This window comes from Dama dama, chromosome 29 (assembly GCF_033118175.1).
Source record: "Dama dama isolate Ldn47 chromosome 29, ASM3311817v1, whole genome shotgun sequence".
In the NCBI taxonomy this organism is placed as follows: domain Eukaryota; kingdom Metazoa; phylum Chordata; class Mammalia; order Artiodactyla; family Cervidae; genus Dama; species Dama dama.
In genome coordinates this window covers 52848021-52863936 of record NC_083709.1, presented here as the reverse complement: position 1 = coordinate 52863936, position 15916 = coordinate 52848021, and the positions used below count along the sequence as shown (strand labels likewise).

The window sequence follows — 15916 nt, the reverse complement described above, 5'->3', positions numbered from 1 at the left end:
CATAGGTGGGTCTGAGAATTAAATGAAAAATGATGCAGCTAAAATATTTAGTACAATACCTAGTACACTGTAATAAGCACCCAAATAAATATAAGGCTTTCATCTTTATTTCTGTAGGCTGATACTTCATATCAGAATTACAATGGAACTCTCACCACAAACAACTTTTCTCCTCACAGTACAGCATCTCCAGGCCTCTGAGGTACAGTCTGTCCTCCCCATGTTTTTCTTCCCATCTCTGCACGCCTGGCCAACAACTTACCCTCCCCAGAAGCCTCCTCTCACATAATCACTGCTTCAGGCCTTCTGCTCTGCAGCCCTTTTCACACAGCAGTATAATTACTGATCTCAAATTAAGACTCCCAAGTCCCCCAGACAAGCCTTTACATTCCTCTTAGCTTTCCTCGGGCAGTGCCGTGTGAGCCTGTGAGGTGCTCATTAAATGTTTGAGGAAAGAATCTCTTCACCACAGGTAGGGAAACTGGCCACACACTATCTACAAACAAGCCCAGGCTCTAAGATAGCTGTTAAAAGTACTGTCCAGGTTAGTGGTTCTCAAAGTGTGGTGGGGAAATCTAAAGTATCAGCCTGGATGGGAACTTGCTAGCAATGCAAATATCCTGGGCCTCACCCCAGAGGGACTGAAGCCGAAACTCTAGGCGGGGAACCCAGGAATCTGTGTTTTCCCAAGCCCTCCAGGTGACTTTGATGCAGCTAAAGTTTGTGAGCTACTGTTCTGTCTCCAATTCCACATGAAGGGGTTGGGCTGCTGCTTGTGAGCTCTCCAGGAATTCCTGCAGAGGAGGAGTCCCAGGAGAGAGGGGACTGCAGAGGGGCTCTCAGGGGCACAGAAGCAAAAGTTTTTAATTTTCACCTTCAACTCACTTATCTATACCCATGTTATGGGATGAGCTGGTGACAACTCTAAACTGTTACTATCTAAATTACCTAGCAATGAGAATCCATGTCTAGGAAGTGAGGCTCTGTCCAGACTCTGAGCATCCTTCCCGAAAGCAAAGAGGCAAAGATGATTTTGCCGCATCAGAAAAGTGAACTCCAAAGCCCCTTAAAGTAGCAACAAACAAGTGCCAGGTGAATAGTGCTCTCCAGAGACTTTAAGATCGTAAAGCAGGGCACGTGCAGGTAGAAGCTGATGATCGGAAACAGGTAAAGGGCCTTCAGGGACCCTCCTCCATCCATGCTAGACATTGCTAATGGGTCACAAAATTCTTACTCAACAAACGTGGACAGTATCTGCATGCTAAGTTGCTTCAACCATGTCCGACTCTTTGTGACCCTATGGACATAGCCCACCAGGCTCCTCTGTCCATGGGATTCTTCAGGCAAGAATACTGGAGTGGGTTGCTGTGCCCTCCTCCAGGGGATCTTCCCAACCCAGGGATTGAATCTGTGTCTCTTAAGTCTTCTGCATTGGCAGGCAGGTTCTTCACCACTAGCACCAGCTGGGACAGTATCTAGAAATCTTTAACTCCAGGCAGCCACTATCAATTGATCAGACCTGACCCGTGTGAAAAACCCATTACTATCCTAGTTTAGGAGTTAAATCCTCAAGTTCTGTAGAGTTAGTATGGAAAACAGCTGCTATTATAGGAATCTCACTGCATTTGGGAATCAGAGGCTATGCAATCTTGAGGAAACCATTTAAAATCTTTGAATCTCAGCTTCCTTATTTGCAAAAGGGAGCTGGCAATAGCTCCTCCAGAATGTTCTGAGGATAAACAAGATAGATGAAAGCCCCTTGTCCAGTCCCTGGCAAATAAAAGGCTCTTAATAAATGTCCGCTGGATTTGAAACTACAGCCATGTGGGGGAAACCGCACCACCCAAGTTTGCCTGAAGCTAATTCACCCAGAAACCCGGGTTTCAGTGTTTATCTGTGAAGGAGCTGTGGGGTAAGATGCTGGCTTGGGAAACCAAACTGATGTTGAAGGGTATGTGGTCACTAGTATAGGCAATCAGAACCAGGGAGATATTTATCAGGAGGGGCTTATTTAAGTCCTTGTCCAAAGACAATGCTGGCTCGAGCTCCTCTTTGGCCGTATCCATACTGCACCTCTAAATCACTTGACTAAAGCAACAGATCCTACCCAGAAATCTTTCAGGAAAACCACTTCCGGGGTTTGGGCAAGCATCTGTCTTCTTATGTTTGGAATGTTTAAAAGCTCCATAGAGAACATCTCAGTAAACGAAACCCACTCCTAGCCTTGTTAGTTCAGTGGAAACTGAGGAATTCCCCACTCAAGTATCCCCATTTGGACAACTAGATGCCAAGAAAGGCCTTGGTTGTGTGACCGATGCCTGCTATATGTTAACTCATTCAGCTTCATGTTAACAAGCCCTTTCTACAGATAAAGGATATGGAGCTCACAAACATTAAGAAGATCACACAGTCAGAAGGCAGGAACACTAGGATTTGAAGAGCTATCTGCTAGTCACACTCCACTAAATTCCAGCACTGATATGAAGCTGGAATTCACCCCAGTAAGGTCCTCAAGTTTAAATAGACAGAAATTTAGAAACAAACACATGAAAAAAAAAAATTCTAACCCCATTCTAGCAGCCATGGACTGGCCTATAACCAGGGGTTAAAGTGTAACTAAGAACAAATACACTCTAGCATCTGTCAAAATAGAATTTAATACCCTATAAATCCTATTTAATTCGTACTTAAAACTGAATCAGTCAATAGATAATGCTCAGCCCTTTTTCTAAAAGCCTGTACGTAATTAATCTTTAGAAGCCAGTGTGACTGATGTCTTTTTTATTTTCAGCAAAGCACTTTCCACTGTTATATAATTTTGCTATGTTGAAGATAATGGAAAAAACGTGACCTACCAGAATGACTTATAAACCCTAGACATCAAAATACCTTGGTATGCATTTATTCTGAATAATGAGGGTTAGACCTAGATGCCTTATCAGCATTTGCCCAGAATTACCTATCAATTTAGACCATAAATGCAGGTAAGATCTTTCTCATCTTTGGGAAACAGGCCATGACAATTAAATTTTCTTGGATATTATACAATTTCATTATCAGCCACATCGAATAGGGTGGCCTTGACTTGTAGGATGTGAGATTATTTAATCAAACTAGGCCAGTAACTAAGCTGATGAGAGACCAAAAGGCAAGTACCTGGTAAAGTGCCAACCTGTCTGTTGACACGTGTCTGTGTTTCCTGGAGCACTTGTGCCAAGAGATGCAGCTGGGATGCCAATCCCACTCACAAGGAGATGACAGCAAGGCAGTACTTCGCACCCTGAAAAAGACACTAAGTTAAAATTCAGCACCATCATTCTCAGTTTAGCGAGAACCTTGAAACGCACTGAAATTCACATTCTATACAGTTCACCCAGTTACATTATGGCTTTCAATATATTCACAGGCTTGTGCAACCATGACCACAATCCATTTTAGGACATTTTCATTACTTCAAAAAAGAAACCACTTAATCCTCCAATTCCCCCCTCCTCCTCCCAGCTGTAGACAACCACCAATCTAATTTTGTCTCTATAGAGTCACCTCTTCTGGAGATTTCATATAAATGAACTCATACGTGATCTTCTGTGACTGGTTTCTTTCACTTGGCATAACTTTTTCAAGTTGCATCCAGGCTGTAGCCTGTGTCAGAACCTCACTCCATTGTATGGATATATCATTGTTTACTTATCCACTTTACAGCTGATGGACATTTGGGTTGGTTGTTTCCACTTTTTAGCTATTATGCTCAAATGTGTACATGGACTTAGTTTTCATTTCTCTCAGCTATATATCTAGGAGTGCAATTGCTGTCCTGTTCTTCAAAAAAGAGAAAAAAAGAAGAGTAAAGAATTCACTTTTGGGGGGATACTTCCCTGGCAGTGCAGAGGTGACACAGTGGTAAAGAATCTGCCTGCCAATGCAAGAGACACAGGAGATGTGGGTTTGATCCCTGGGTTGGGAAGATCCCCTGCAGTAGGAAATGGCAACCCACTCCAGTATTCTTGTCTGGAAAATCCCATGGACAGAGAAGCCTGGCAGGCTGTACTCCCTGGGGTCACAAAGAGTTGGACATGGCTGAGCACACACACACACACGTCATGTCATGTCTCTGGTGGTCCAGTGGTTAAGACTCTGCGCTGCCAATGCAGGAGGAGTGGGTCAACCCCTAATCAGGGAACTAAGATCCCACATGCAGTAAAGTGCAGCCAAAACAAACAAACAAAAAATTCACTTTTCAGGTTAAAAAAAAAAAAATACCCAGCAGGTGATAAAACACCTAGAGAAAACTTTTTTTTTTTTAATTTTGGTAAAATACACTTAACTTAAATTCAACATTTAAAAATATACAATAGAAAAAACATTTTCAACTAAAAGGGAATTACAACACTGGCTTGCCTCTGTATTTATACATGTGGGTTTCCCTCAATCAGAAAAGATGGCAGATACTTTTTATCTTAACCCCTCATCCCAAGAAAATGCTTTCTGGACATTTTTTTTTTTTTCTTTTTCTTTCTGGACATTTTTATGAATCCCGCCCAAGCCTTTCAAACAACACAAGAGGCAAGCTCCTTTCTGGGCGGGGCTGGAAACCCAGCAGCCTCATATGGGGACACATTCAGTGGGAGGAGGAATGTGCTGCTCACTAGTTCCGCACACACTTCTCTGTCTGCTAGACAAAGTGATATTGTGGCATCTGTGCAAAACACTCCCTATACAATGGAACAGAAATCAGAGTGTCCATTTTATCTGTGCAGGCAGGAGACCCATTTCCCTTCTCCAAGGATCAGCAAGAAGTGTGGGCACAGGCTAGTACAGGGACATCTGGATATCCTACAAGGCAAGCAGCAGGATTAGAGTCCAGCCCATATACGGTTTCTGTTATTACTTCCCACAATAAATAAATGCCCAGCAAATCAAGATGGACTTGGTTATGTTTTGGGCCTTAGTATGAAATTTTCCTACATGTATCAATGCCAGAGAGTTTGCCTCTTTCATTGAAATGGCTTGCTTTTGAATTAAGTCAGTTTTCTACATTTTGACAACATCCTGATTTTAACTATCTTTTATGATACTGCCTGAAGTTTCTGACATTTATAGGAACCTCAAATAACAACCAGCCATTTCTGAAATACAAACTATTGACTAGTGATAGTCGCTCAGTCATGTCCGAGTCTGCGACCTCATGGACTGTAGCCCGCCAGGCTCCTCTGTCCATGGAATTCTCCAGGTGAGAATACTGGAGTGGGGTGCCATTTCCTTCTCCAACATTGACTACGGCTACTTTCAAATTAAGGAAAAGCTTGGAAGAAAACTAAATACACTTGGTATTCAATAGTATTGACAAATATGTAAAATTTTTGTCAGGTAACATGAGTTAGTGCTAGAAAACTTCACAAAATTTTAAAAGGAAAATCCATAAGTGACTCAGTAATCAGATGTCAATTCTTGTTTGTTTTTTTTTTATCATGCCATGCACCATGTGAGATCTTAGTTTCCCAACCAGGACTTGAACCTGTGCCCCCTACATTGGGGGCATGGAGTCTTAACCACTGGACCACCAGGGCAGTCCCTGAATGTCAATTTTTTTAAGAGAAAAAAATTTTTTTTCTACCTGTGGCTACTTTTTAAATAATTTATTTTTATTGTTGGTTACACATGGTCTTGGTTGCTGCACACGGGCTTTCTCTAGTTGTGGCAAGTGGGGGCTACTCTTTGTTATGGTACACGGGCTTCTCACTGTGGTGGCTTCCCTTATTGCAGGGGCTGGGCACAAGTTGGAGCTTGCAGGCTCTAGAGCGCAAGCTCAGTAGTTGTGACACACCTGGCTTTGTTGTTCTGTAACATGTGACATCTTTCCAGACCAGGGATTGAACCTATGTCCCTTGCAATGGCAGGCAGACTCTTCTCCGCTATACCACCAGGGAAGTCCTAGGGCTATTTTAAAACCAAGTAAGCAATGGCAAAATATTTGCCAGTGTACCTATCATGTTGGGCATTGGGATCAATAAATACATGTGCAAATTATCCAATCTGTGCTTCAATAAACTTGCAACATTCAGTCAACTGGTTGGCAGCTGGTCTTGACCTACCATATGATTACAGTTTATAGAGTAGAAGCCCCAGGACAGCTCTGTTTGCAGAAGCAAGACAAAGTACTAAAAGGAGGAAGGGGCTGGCATTGAAAAAATTCCTTGAGGTCTTGAAAACTCAGTCATGACCTGACCTCCAATTATGTTCTAAAACCCAAAAGGAGCTGCTCATAATTGCTATGCAATATTACATGTATGTTGTAGCAATTGGAATAGTTCTGGAGAAGAATGAAAGGGACAGAATCCTTGGAAGAAATATTGGCCCCACTATTTAGTCAACCAACTCAAGAGAAATCTCCAGTCAGAATGCTCATCAGCAGATTTCCCTCCGCAGAAGCACAACTTATCACCTACCTTCTAACCACTGAGACATCTAACAGCTGCAGTGAGGGGAGGTATTGGGACAAAATTTTTAGGAAGGTCAGAGAAATGTGAGGTCAAGAGGGAACAAGTAGGATATCATGGGCTGCTCTAGATGCTTGTTCCTCCAAGTATGGGTCATGGACCATCCACTGGGTGGGCATCACCAAAACTGACAGTATCACCTTATGCATATTCAAATGCAGACTCTCAGGCCACACCACATCTACAGAATTAGAACCTGCATTTTCACAGAGTGGTTCATATGCACATTAAAGGGTGAGAAATAAGATATCAAGGTGCCGCTGAAGGATTTAGAACTTATTTACAAAATTAAACAGTAGGAGATAATCCCTCCTAGGATGCCAAGAAAGGAGAGTTTACTACAAGGTTAGTGAAGGATATTAATATGTCCACAGAAAGGCTGTGTCAAGTGATAAAATCAGCAAACAAAAAAATGAGGATCAGCAAAATACTCTTTTGTTCATGTATATTCAAAGAACTCAAAGTATTACAGATATAAGGAAGATCTTGACCTGCGATGCAGAGATATTTCATCAGGCTTAAACAAATGTTTTTTTTCAAGGGAATTAAAAAAAAAAAGGAACACTCAACTCTCCTTATTAAGGATCACTTTGGAATGAATGCTTTGACTTCTGTTTGGCTAGGCTTGGGAAACTGAGGATAACCAGAGGTGGTTCTACCTAGGGCATTTACTCATTTTGATGGCTGGAAAAGGTTATCTCCAAAAAGAAATGAATAATGTGGCAGTCAACTTACACATCTGAATCATGCATGTTTGTTTAGAGTGAATCCTTTAATGACTGGTCCTGAGCCAGAAACTAAGAACATCCAGTTGCTGTCTGAGGACTAAGTCTTCGATCACGATGACTCAAATGAGGCTGTTTCACACTTGTAAAATTGAAGACTAAGTTATAACTAAGGAATGGTAAAGATATATAGCATGTGTATTGCAGCTTCCCAGTTCTCCAAATTATATGTCTAGAACAAGTATCACTCATTATTCACAATATTCCATATTTGGCCTGGGGATCCTCCCTAACTTGATCCTCTCAGTTGTCCACCCATGAACAGGTTTTGGCATGACACATGAAGCTTGCCTGTCATCCCTGACAAAAGGTCCTCCCAGCTCTAAATTTCTGTCATTTGGGGACAAACAGTTATGCCCAATCTCTAGGGGCTCCTTGAAGAATCACAATTTGGTCATTACAACACGTTTTCCACAGCCGTCACTAAACACTGACCCACATCACCTCTCCTAGGGTCACTCCATACCTCTTGCACCCTCTACACACGTATACACCTCCTTTTACTTTCAGGTAGGTAGGTAGATTTAGTCACTAAGTCATGTCCGACTCTTGCGATCCCATGGACTATGGGAACCGCACCAGGCTTCTCTGTCCATGGGGATTCTCCAGGCAAGAATACTGGAGTGGGTTGCCATTTCCTTCTCTAGGGGAGATTCCCGACCCAGGGATCGAACCCAGGTCTCCTGCACTGGCAAGCAGATTCTACCATCTGAGCCACCAGGGCAGCAAAATCATCATCATCATCATCTTGATGCCTCAGGATTCCATTCTAAAGCATCTCTGAAATTTCCCAACGAAACATCTAGTTTGTTTCCAATAAAACCTACCTTGTAGAGTCAAAGAGGATCTACCTAAATCAAGTGTCTCAACAGCAATACTATGCTATACTATGGACATTTTGCACTGGATAATTCTTTATTGCATGGGGGGTGGGGAGTGGGAAGGGAGGCAGGGAGTGCTGTCCTGTCCCTTGTAGGAGGCTGGGCAGCATCCCAGGTCTCTACCTGCTAGATACCAGTACCACCCCCACCCTCCCAGGGTTGGAACAATCAAAACTGTAACCAGAAATTGCCAAATATCCTTTAGGGGACAATTCCTGCCACTGCACCTCCACCCTTGCAAACTACTGACTTAAATGATTATATAGGAACTTCTAAAAGTTCCACCTTTTAGAAGGTAGAACTATGGATCACAATTTTTCTTCTGTATTTCTGAATGTATATTGTTTATATGATAAAAATAAGCTAGAGACTCTTTTCTTTTTATTTATTTTTAATGTTGGTTTTTTTTTTTTTTCCCTATTTTCTTTTAAAAAGAAATACCATTAGCTACACAGATACCTCAAGCTGATCCTTGAGTGAATGCCAAGTGTTTGGCTTGTTCAGTTTAAAAACTGAATTCAGTCCTTGCATGTGCATCATAGAGGAACTTTCAGTTAAACTTCTCAACATGTAAAAGACACAAAAGAGGGACTTCAGAGAAGAAAATCAGAACTGAGGCCTCTTAACCCTTCTTCAACTGGTAGATTGGCAGGGGCAGGTCGGGGGTGGGGGGTGCCGGCGCTGAAGAAAGACATGTTGAAGCAAAGACTGCTGCTTCAAGAGAAGTAATTACCTGAAAAAGTCGGCATATACACTTCAGTCAGAAAAATATGTGCATTGTTGGGGGGAATAAACGAGGCACAATTTACATTTCAAGAACTGCTACATTAATAGACCATGTAACACTTTTTTCAAAATCATAAAATTAAAATATCTGAATGCAAAAATGGGCTCAAAACACATGCATTCCCTTCATCTTCTTGACTGCTAGACCAGGAATTTCCTTAGAAGATTATACATGAATTTCATTACTGACTACTTTTTATTCTGTCTGGGGAGACCATATCTGCCAGGAAGAAACAATCTGCATTTATTGAGACAACACAAATTTGGGATCCGAGCTCAGGCTGAACCTGAAATAGAGTTTAACTTCAGCCATAAAAAAAAAGGTAGTGTGCTTAGAAAATCAATGTGATAAACAAGATATATATATATATATAAATTGCTTTGGGGAGCAGTGCTATTTAAAATTCTGATGAGAATTAAACAAATGGGAGGTTAACTACAAAAAAAAAGAAAACAAGTTCCCAATGAAGAAATCAACATCTATTACTCTCATGACAGGGATGACCCTTGAGTCCACCTGGGCCCCCAAACACACACACAAAGCACCTTCTGGTCTCCTCTGCTTACCCAGGTTGCTGCCAAAGGTTCACGTGTCTTCTGCTCTCAGGTAGGAGTTCTCTTTTGTTAAGTGGAGTGATGCCCACTGCTGCTTCCAGAATAGTCATATATTTCTTGTACCTCATCTTGTCCCTCTCAGTACAAGGTCAAGGAAATTTGGGGCAGTGTTCCGCTGAAGCAGATGAAGTAATCTTTGCAACACTGGAAGCCGCTCTACTTTTAGATGCTCAGTGCATCCCCAGCCAGCGCTATTAAACTCTACTGTGGGGGGTAAGGCGTGGAGGCGAGGCCAAGGCCAAACCACAAATAAATAAATAAATAAAAGCCTTGTTCAGATTTCCCTGCAATGTCAGTATTATATAAGGCTAGAGAATTTTGAATAAAGCACTAATGAAAATGATTTGCAGGATGATGGTGGTTCTAAACACAGCGATCTAATGTACACTCCCCAATTAATCCCCACATAAATCTTTTGAGGCCACTAATCCTTCAAGTACTAATGGCACAGGAGGTGATTTATCTCAAGGTCTGGTAATAATTGATCCAAAAAGCCTGCATGCCTCTGGGTGAACTAAAATCAGCAGCAGATTTGCTCCTCCAAATACTTCTCTCTAAAAGGCTGCACTTGACACTGAAGAAGGGAGTTCCAGTTGTCATTTATGGCAATGCATTTCTACATGCTATAAACTTTTTGCTTGAGTCAGTTGCAAAGCAAAGATTAATTGAGAAACAATTGTTTTTCTTTTTAATTATCTTTTTTAACAAGTTTTTCTTTTTTTTAATGTGGAACATCTTTAAGTCTTTACTGAATTTGTTACAATATTGCTTCTGGTTTATGTTTTGTTTTTCTAGCCAGAGGAATATGGGATCTTAGCTTCCTGACTAGGGATTGAACCCATGCTCCTGTATTGGAAGGCGATGTGTTAACCACTGATGACCAAGGAAGTCCCGAAATGTCTTTACCTCTAATACCCAGCATGGGTGAGCTCTGCTAGCATGAAAATAAGGCTGTTAGAAGATATTCAGAATCTAACCCTCTCCCTTTTTTAAATGTCTCCTCTCAGCCTTAAGGACTTTTCTTACCCTTTTTCCATGGGGTAAAGGTAGATGCTCCATCATAGGGGTCCATCTAATGGGTCATGGTACACAGGACCCAGACTGGGTGGACTAGCCTGCCCTGGGATGAAAATAAGACTTTCAAGAGAAATGCCCTCTTTACCAGTGTTGACAACCAGGGCTGATAGGAAATTAGAGCTGTTGGCAATCATGCTCCCCACCAGGTAGAGAGGGGGTCACCACTAGTTGGTAAGAATAACAGTATGGGGAGAAATGTGATGACATCATTTGAGTTTCTGAATCCAGCTATGCCTGACCATGCTAGGAGATATCTGGTACATTTTTACTAAGATAATGAATTCATTTTTGTGAAACTTAGTTTTAATTGAGATTTTGTTATTCTGAAAGAGTTCTGATTTATATGCCTCCTTGACCACTTCTTCAAGCTATTTTCTATTTAATGCAACATAAATTCTACTGCTACTTATCTAAACAAATGCATACACAGAAGGGAAGTAAAATCGAGGAGCATCGTCCTATAATACTTCTGACTAACCTAGACATTCACAATTAATAAGTGTCCCAAGCCCATGTCTCCCAAATTGTGAACTCTTCTTCCACAAAATCTCTTTCTTGATAGCAAATTTCACTTTTTTTAATCTAAGGGACCTAAACAGTGGTCTCCAAAGTGGGTGCATATACCAACAATCTTTGGGGTGTGGAAAGAAAATATTAAACCATCTATTTCTTTCTTGCCTCTTGTTCATTAAAATTTTAGTTTGAGCATTTGTTATTAAATATTTGTAATGTTTGCTTTTGAAACTAATATATTTTAAATTACATAAAAGTATAATTCTATGTGTATGTGTGTGTGTATGTATATATATATGTATATATTTTGGCCACACAGCATGTGGGATCTTAGTTACCAACCAGAAGTTGAACCTGTGTTCCCTGCAGTAGAAACCTGGAGTCTTAACCACCAGGGAAGTCCCCAAAGTATATAATCTATAAAGTAATATACTCATATATATTACAGAGTATACTTAAAAATCTGATGGGGTATATGAGCAAAAAAGTTTCATGGTCAGTAACTTAACCCTTCAACTGCTTTCTAAGCCTCAATTTCCCTCTTGATGAGAGGCCTGAACTGATGAACGCTAAATTATTTTCCAATAACAGTAACAGACTATGAGCCTCCACTTCCCAATTATAATATTATAGTCAGCCCTCCATATCCATAGATTACTATCCACAGATAAAACCAACCTTGGACTGATAATATTGGGGGAGGGGGATTCCACAAAGTTCCAAAAGGCAAAACTTGAGTTTGCCTAGCTCTGGCAACTATAGGATAGAGCATTTACATTGTGCTCACAACTATTTACACAGCATCTACATTGTAGTTACAACTATTTATGCAGCATTTACACTATTAGATTTTATAAGTAATTTAGAGATGATTTAAAGTATACAGGAGAATGGGTTGCACATTGTTTGCAAATACTATGTCATTTTATATAAGGTACTTGGGCATCTCTGGGTGTCGCTATCCTTGGAGGTCCTGGACCCAATCTCCCATGGATACTGTTCTGTAACTGACTACAAGTAGTGAAGACAAAGGACAAACCATTTGGTCTTGAAATATTTCATTTTCATAGTATTCATGAATATTACTCCCACTGGTTGTTCTACAAACAATTAGTACCAGTTAGTCACTGGAATTCTTTTACAGGCTGACTTAGTTGGCTACAGCTGTCACTGCTCAAAAAAGCTCTAATACAGCCCTCATTTAATCATACAGGATGGTGTAATTATACTTACATAACAGTCTTTGTTCTAACAATTTGTATTTCTAATGACATGCAATAAAAATTACTACACAACCCTCTCAAACAATAAATGAAGTCTCAGTTACCAACAACAAAAAAGCAAGCTAAACTTGTTAGCCATTGGGAGCTGTTTTACTACAATGAAACTGACACAATACTTTAAAAACGGCATGTTTTAAAGTTTAATTTTCTATAGGAACTTCTGATGCATTTAACATAACTTACAAAGTGATTCTTATCTATGATGATCTCATACAAAATTAAAATTTGGTCTTTTATTAGGAATTCTCCCTTTGCAAGTAACTAGAAAGAACTTGGTTTTCTTCCACGAATGAGTTGTTCAGTTTTCTATTCTTTTTTAAAAATTGTCATCTTTGTATGAACTCCCTCATAATACTACATGAGGACAATAACACAGAAAAAATAAATAGATTTAGTCAAAATTTGCAATATCTATGTAATACATACAGATATGTGTGGATTGAAAACTCAAGTTTTGCCTTTTGGAACTTTCTGAAATCCCCGTCCCAGTATTTTCAATTATATACAGATACGTTAATTACATGGCTATTTTCTTTGTAATTCTAGAAAGTCTTTGGAAATTTTCATTTACTTGGTTAACTAATTTCTAGAGTTCTAGAAATTCTTTATAACTACAACTATTTGATTGCAAATCATTTATTTTTTAAAAATTGTTAAATATATATGATCCAAAAACCTTTTAAATCAGGATGCTCAAGTTCTATTTCTGAATGATTAAAATTGGATATAAAAATTCACAGATAAGGCTGGCCTTCCCTTTGAACTGATGATGTCTACTTATTCCTGCTGGAGGAAAACAGTGGACATCCTTCTTCACAGGGTATTCTAACTGTTCCTGTGTTTTAGAAGTATAAAAATGGAAATGAACTAATGTCTCAAACAGGCTGTTATACAGGGTGTGGTTTGCTTTACAGGGAGCTGAAAAAAGCCTTAACTAAAAGTAAAAGAGTCAGGGAAACCGTCTTTTGTTGTTTTTTTTTAACTCCACTACAAACAAAATAAACTATGACTTGAGGCATCATTTCATCCCTGCCAACCCCCAATAGCTTCATTAAAATACATCTTTACATATTTGCTACTCAAATGAGCCACTAGAACACTGTTAGAAAAAGACTACACAGTGTAAAAGAATTACAAAGAGTTCAAAGTTGTGCCTCTCCTAGATTTAACACCCACCTCCCTGTCAGCTCAAATGTGTCTTCTCTCTTCATAGCCAGTCTCAAAATGCACTGTATTGGGTTTATACCATGACCTTCAACTGGATATACCAAATCTGTCCTTCCAATCCCGTCCCCCAAGTCAACCCGGTATCTACCTGAAGGGATCCACTGCCCAGCCCCCAGGAGCAGTTGCTTCGTGCCTTTCCTGTTTATTGCATCCTCCTCCTGGTTCTCCTAGCATGACACCTTGAAGTCATCCTCACCCAATCCTGGGGTGCCCAGTCATACCAGCCCCCTGACACAGGCAAAGACAGCTGAGTTTAAATGAGAAGACCTGATCTGAAACCCACCTCTGCTGTTTAACACCATTTGACCCTGAACAAGTTACTTGACCCTTCTGAACCTATTTCATTATCTGTAAAGCTGGAAGACCACCACGCAGGGGTAGCTTTAAATAATAAATGAGATGATATATTTGTATCTCCCTCCCTTCCTTCCATCTCCTCTGTCTTTTCCCCATTCCTAGTATCTCTTCAAGAAACCTCCATAAATACTCATTTCTTTGCAGGCAAGCATAAGGAGTACTTACACACTTCTGTCCCTTCCCTGCAGCTACTAAAAAAGCCCAAGGCTGAGTGGTTTTGTGGGGAAAATAGGGAGACTGACTAAAGGGTACAGGAACCCAGGGGCTAGAATAAATAATTAAAATTATAAAAAAAAAGGGGGGGGGGAGAAAGTAGTGTCCCCAGGCTTGCTGTAGGAAGCAGAGGAAAGGGGCCCAGCTTAGGTGTTACTCACCAACTGGGGAGGTTCTTCCTTACCATATTTCACAGATTTTTAGTTTCTGCTAGTAAAGTGTTGGAGAGGAAATGGCAACCCACTCCAGTGTTCTTGCCTGGAGAACCCCAGGGACAGAGGAGCCTAGTGGGCTGCCGTCTATGGGGTCGCGCAGAGTCAGACGCGACTGAAGCGACTCAGCAGCAGCAGCAAAGTGTTAGTCTCTCAGTCGAGTCCCACCCTTTGTGACCCCAAGGACTGTCACCCACCAGGCTCCTCTGTCCATGGGATTCTCCAGGCAAGAATACTGGAGTGGTTTACCATTACCTTCTCAACCCAGGGATCAAACCCAGGTGTCCTGCACTTCAGGCAGATTCTTTACTGTCTGAGCCTGAATAATTAAAAGCCAAAGGACCATATCTCTCAAATAACTTGAAAACATAGTAATTCTACAAGTACCCTCTTTCCTAAAAGGTAAAAAAAAAATTTAAACTCCTTATATGAGGGAAATTCACTCCTTATTAGTGTAAAAATTGTACCCAAAAAAAAAAAAAAAGAGTTCCCTAGTGGCTTAGTGGTTATGATTCAGCACTTTCATTGCCATGACCCTGGTTCAATCCTGAGTCAGGTAACTAAAATCCCACAAACCACACTGTGTGGCCAAAAGAAAAAAAAAAAAAAAGAAAGAAAATGGAAAGAAACTGTGTTCATGTTACATTTCTACTCTGAACCTAGAGTAGCAGGATTCTAGCATATCTCTTGCTTGGGAGCAGATGAGCAGTGGCACTGCAGAGTTTAGAACACCGACAGGAGCTGGTTGAAGTCAAGAAGGGCTTGGCCATTCATCGGGTTAGGGAGATATTAGTCACCTTTGCTCTGCAACTTTTGGAAGGGACAGAAGCTCCAGAACTTGGTAGGGACTACACAAGGTGTAAAGTATAGGATCCAGCAGTCTGCGGCCAGTGGCTGGAGAGTGTATGTGCTCAGCCGCTAAGTCATGTCTGATTCTTTGCAACCCCATGAACTGTAGCCCTCCAGGCTCCTCTGTCCATGGAATTTTCCAGGCAAGAATACTGGAGTGTGTTGCCACTTCCTACTCCAGGGGATCTTCCTGATCCAGGGACCAAACCCACGTCTCCTGTGTCTCCTGCACTGGCAGGCGGATTTTTTACCACTGAGTCACCTGGGAAACCCTGGCTGGAGAGAGCAGTTCACATAATCTCACATCTAACCTGCCGACATGTGCCCTCAACTTCCTTAGCATGAATTGGGGTGCCTCACCACCCAGGACTGACATCCAGCTCCACCACTAACTAGCTGTAGTGATTATGGATAAGTCACTCAATGTCTCTATGCCTCAGTTTCATTATTTGTAAAGTGGGGCTAATCATAGCACTGACCTCACAGGCCTGTTTTATAAGCTAAATCAGAGGCACAAACTTTCAGTTGCAAAATAGTCATGGGTATGAAATGTACAGTCTAGGAAATATAGTTAATAACTGTGTAATATCTTTTATGGTGACATTATAATGAAATATAACA

The 15916-nt window shown here is 40.9% G+C and overlaps 1 protein-coding gene across 1 annotated transcript in view; it reads right to left on the bottom strand.

Moving 5' to 3' along the window:
* TJP2 (tight junction protein 2) overlaps window positions 1-15916 on the bottom strand; it is a 124249-nt gene that overhangs the window by 93308 nt on the left and 15025 nt on the right. The window contains exon 2 of the mRNA XM_061132782.1: window positions 3157-3280. The gene's annotated coding sequence lies outside the window, so the exon portion shown is untranslated. The remainder of the gene's footprint in view (window positions 1-3156; window positions 3281-15916) is intronic.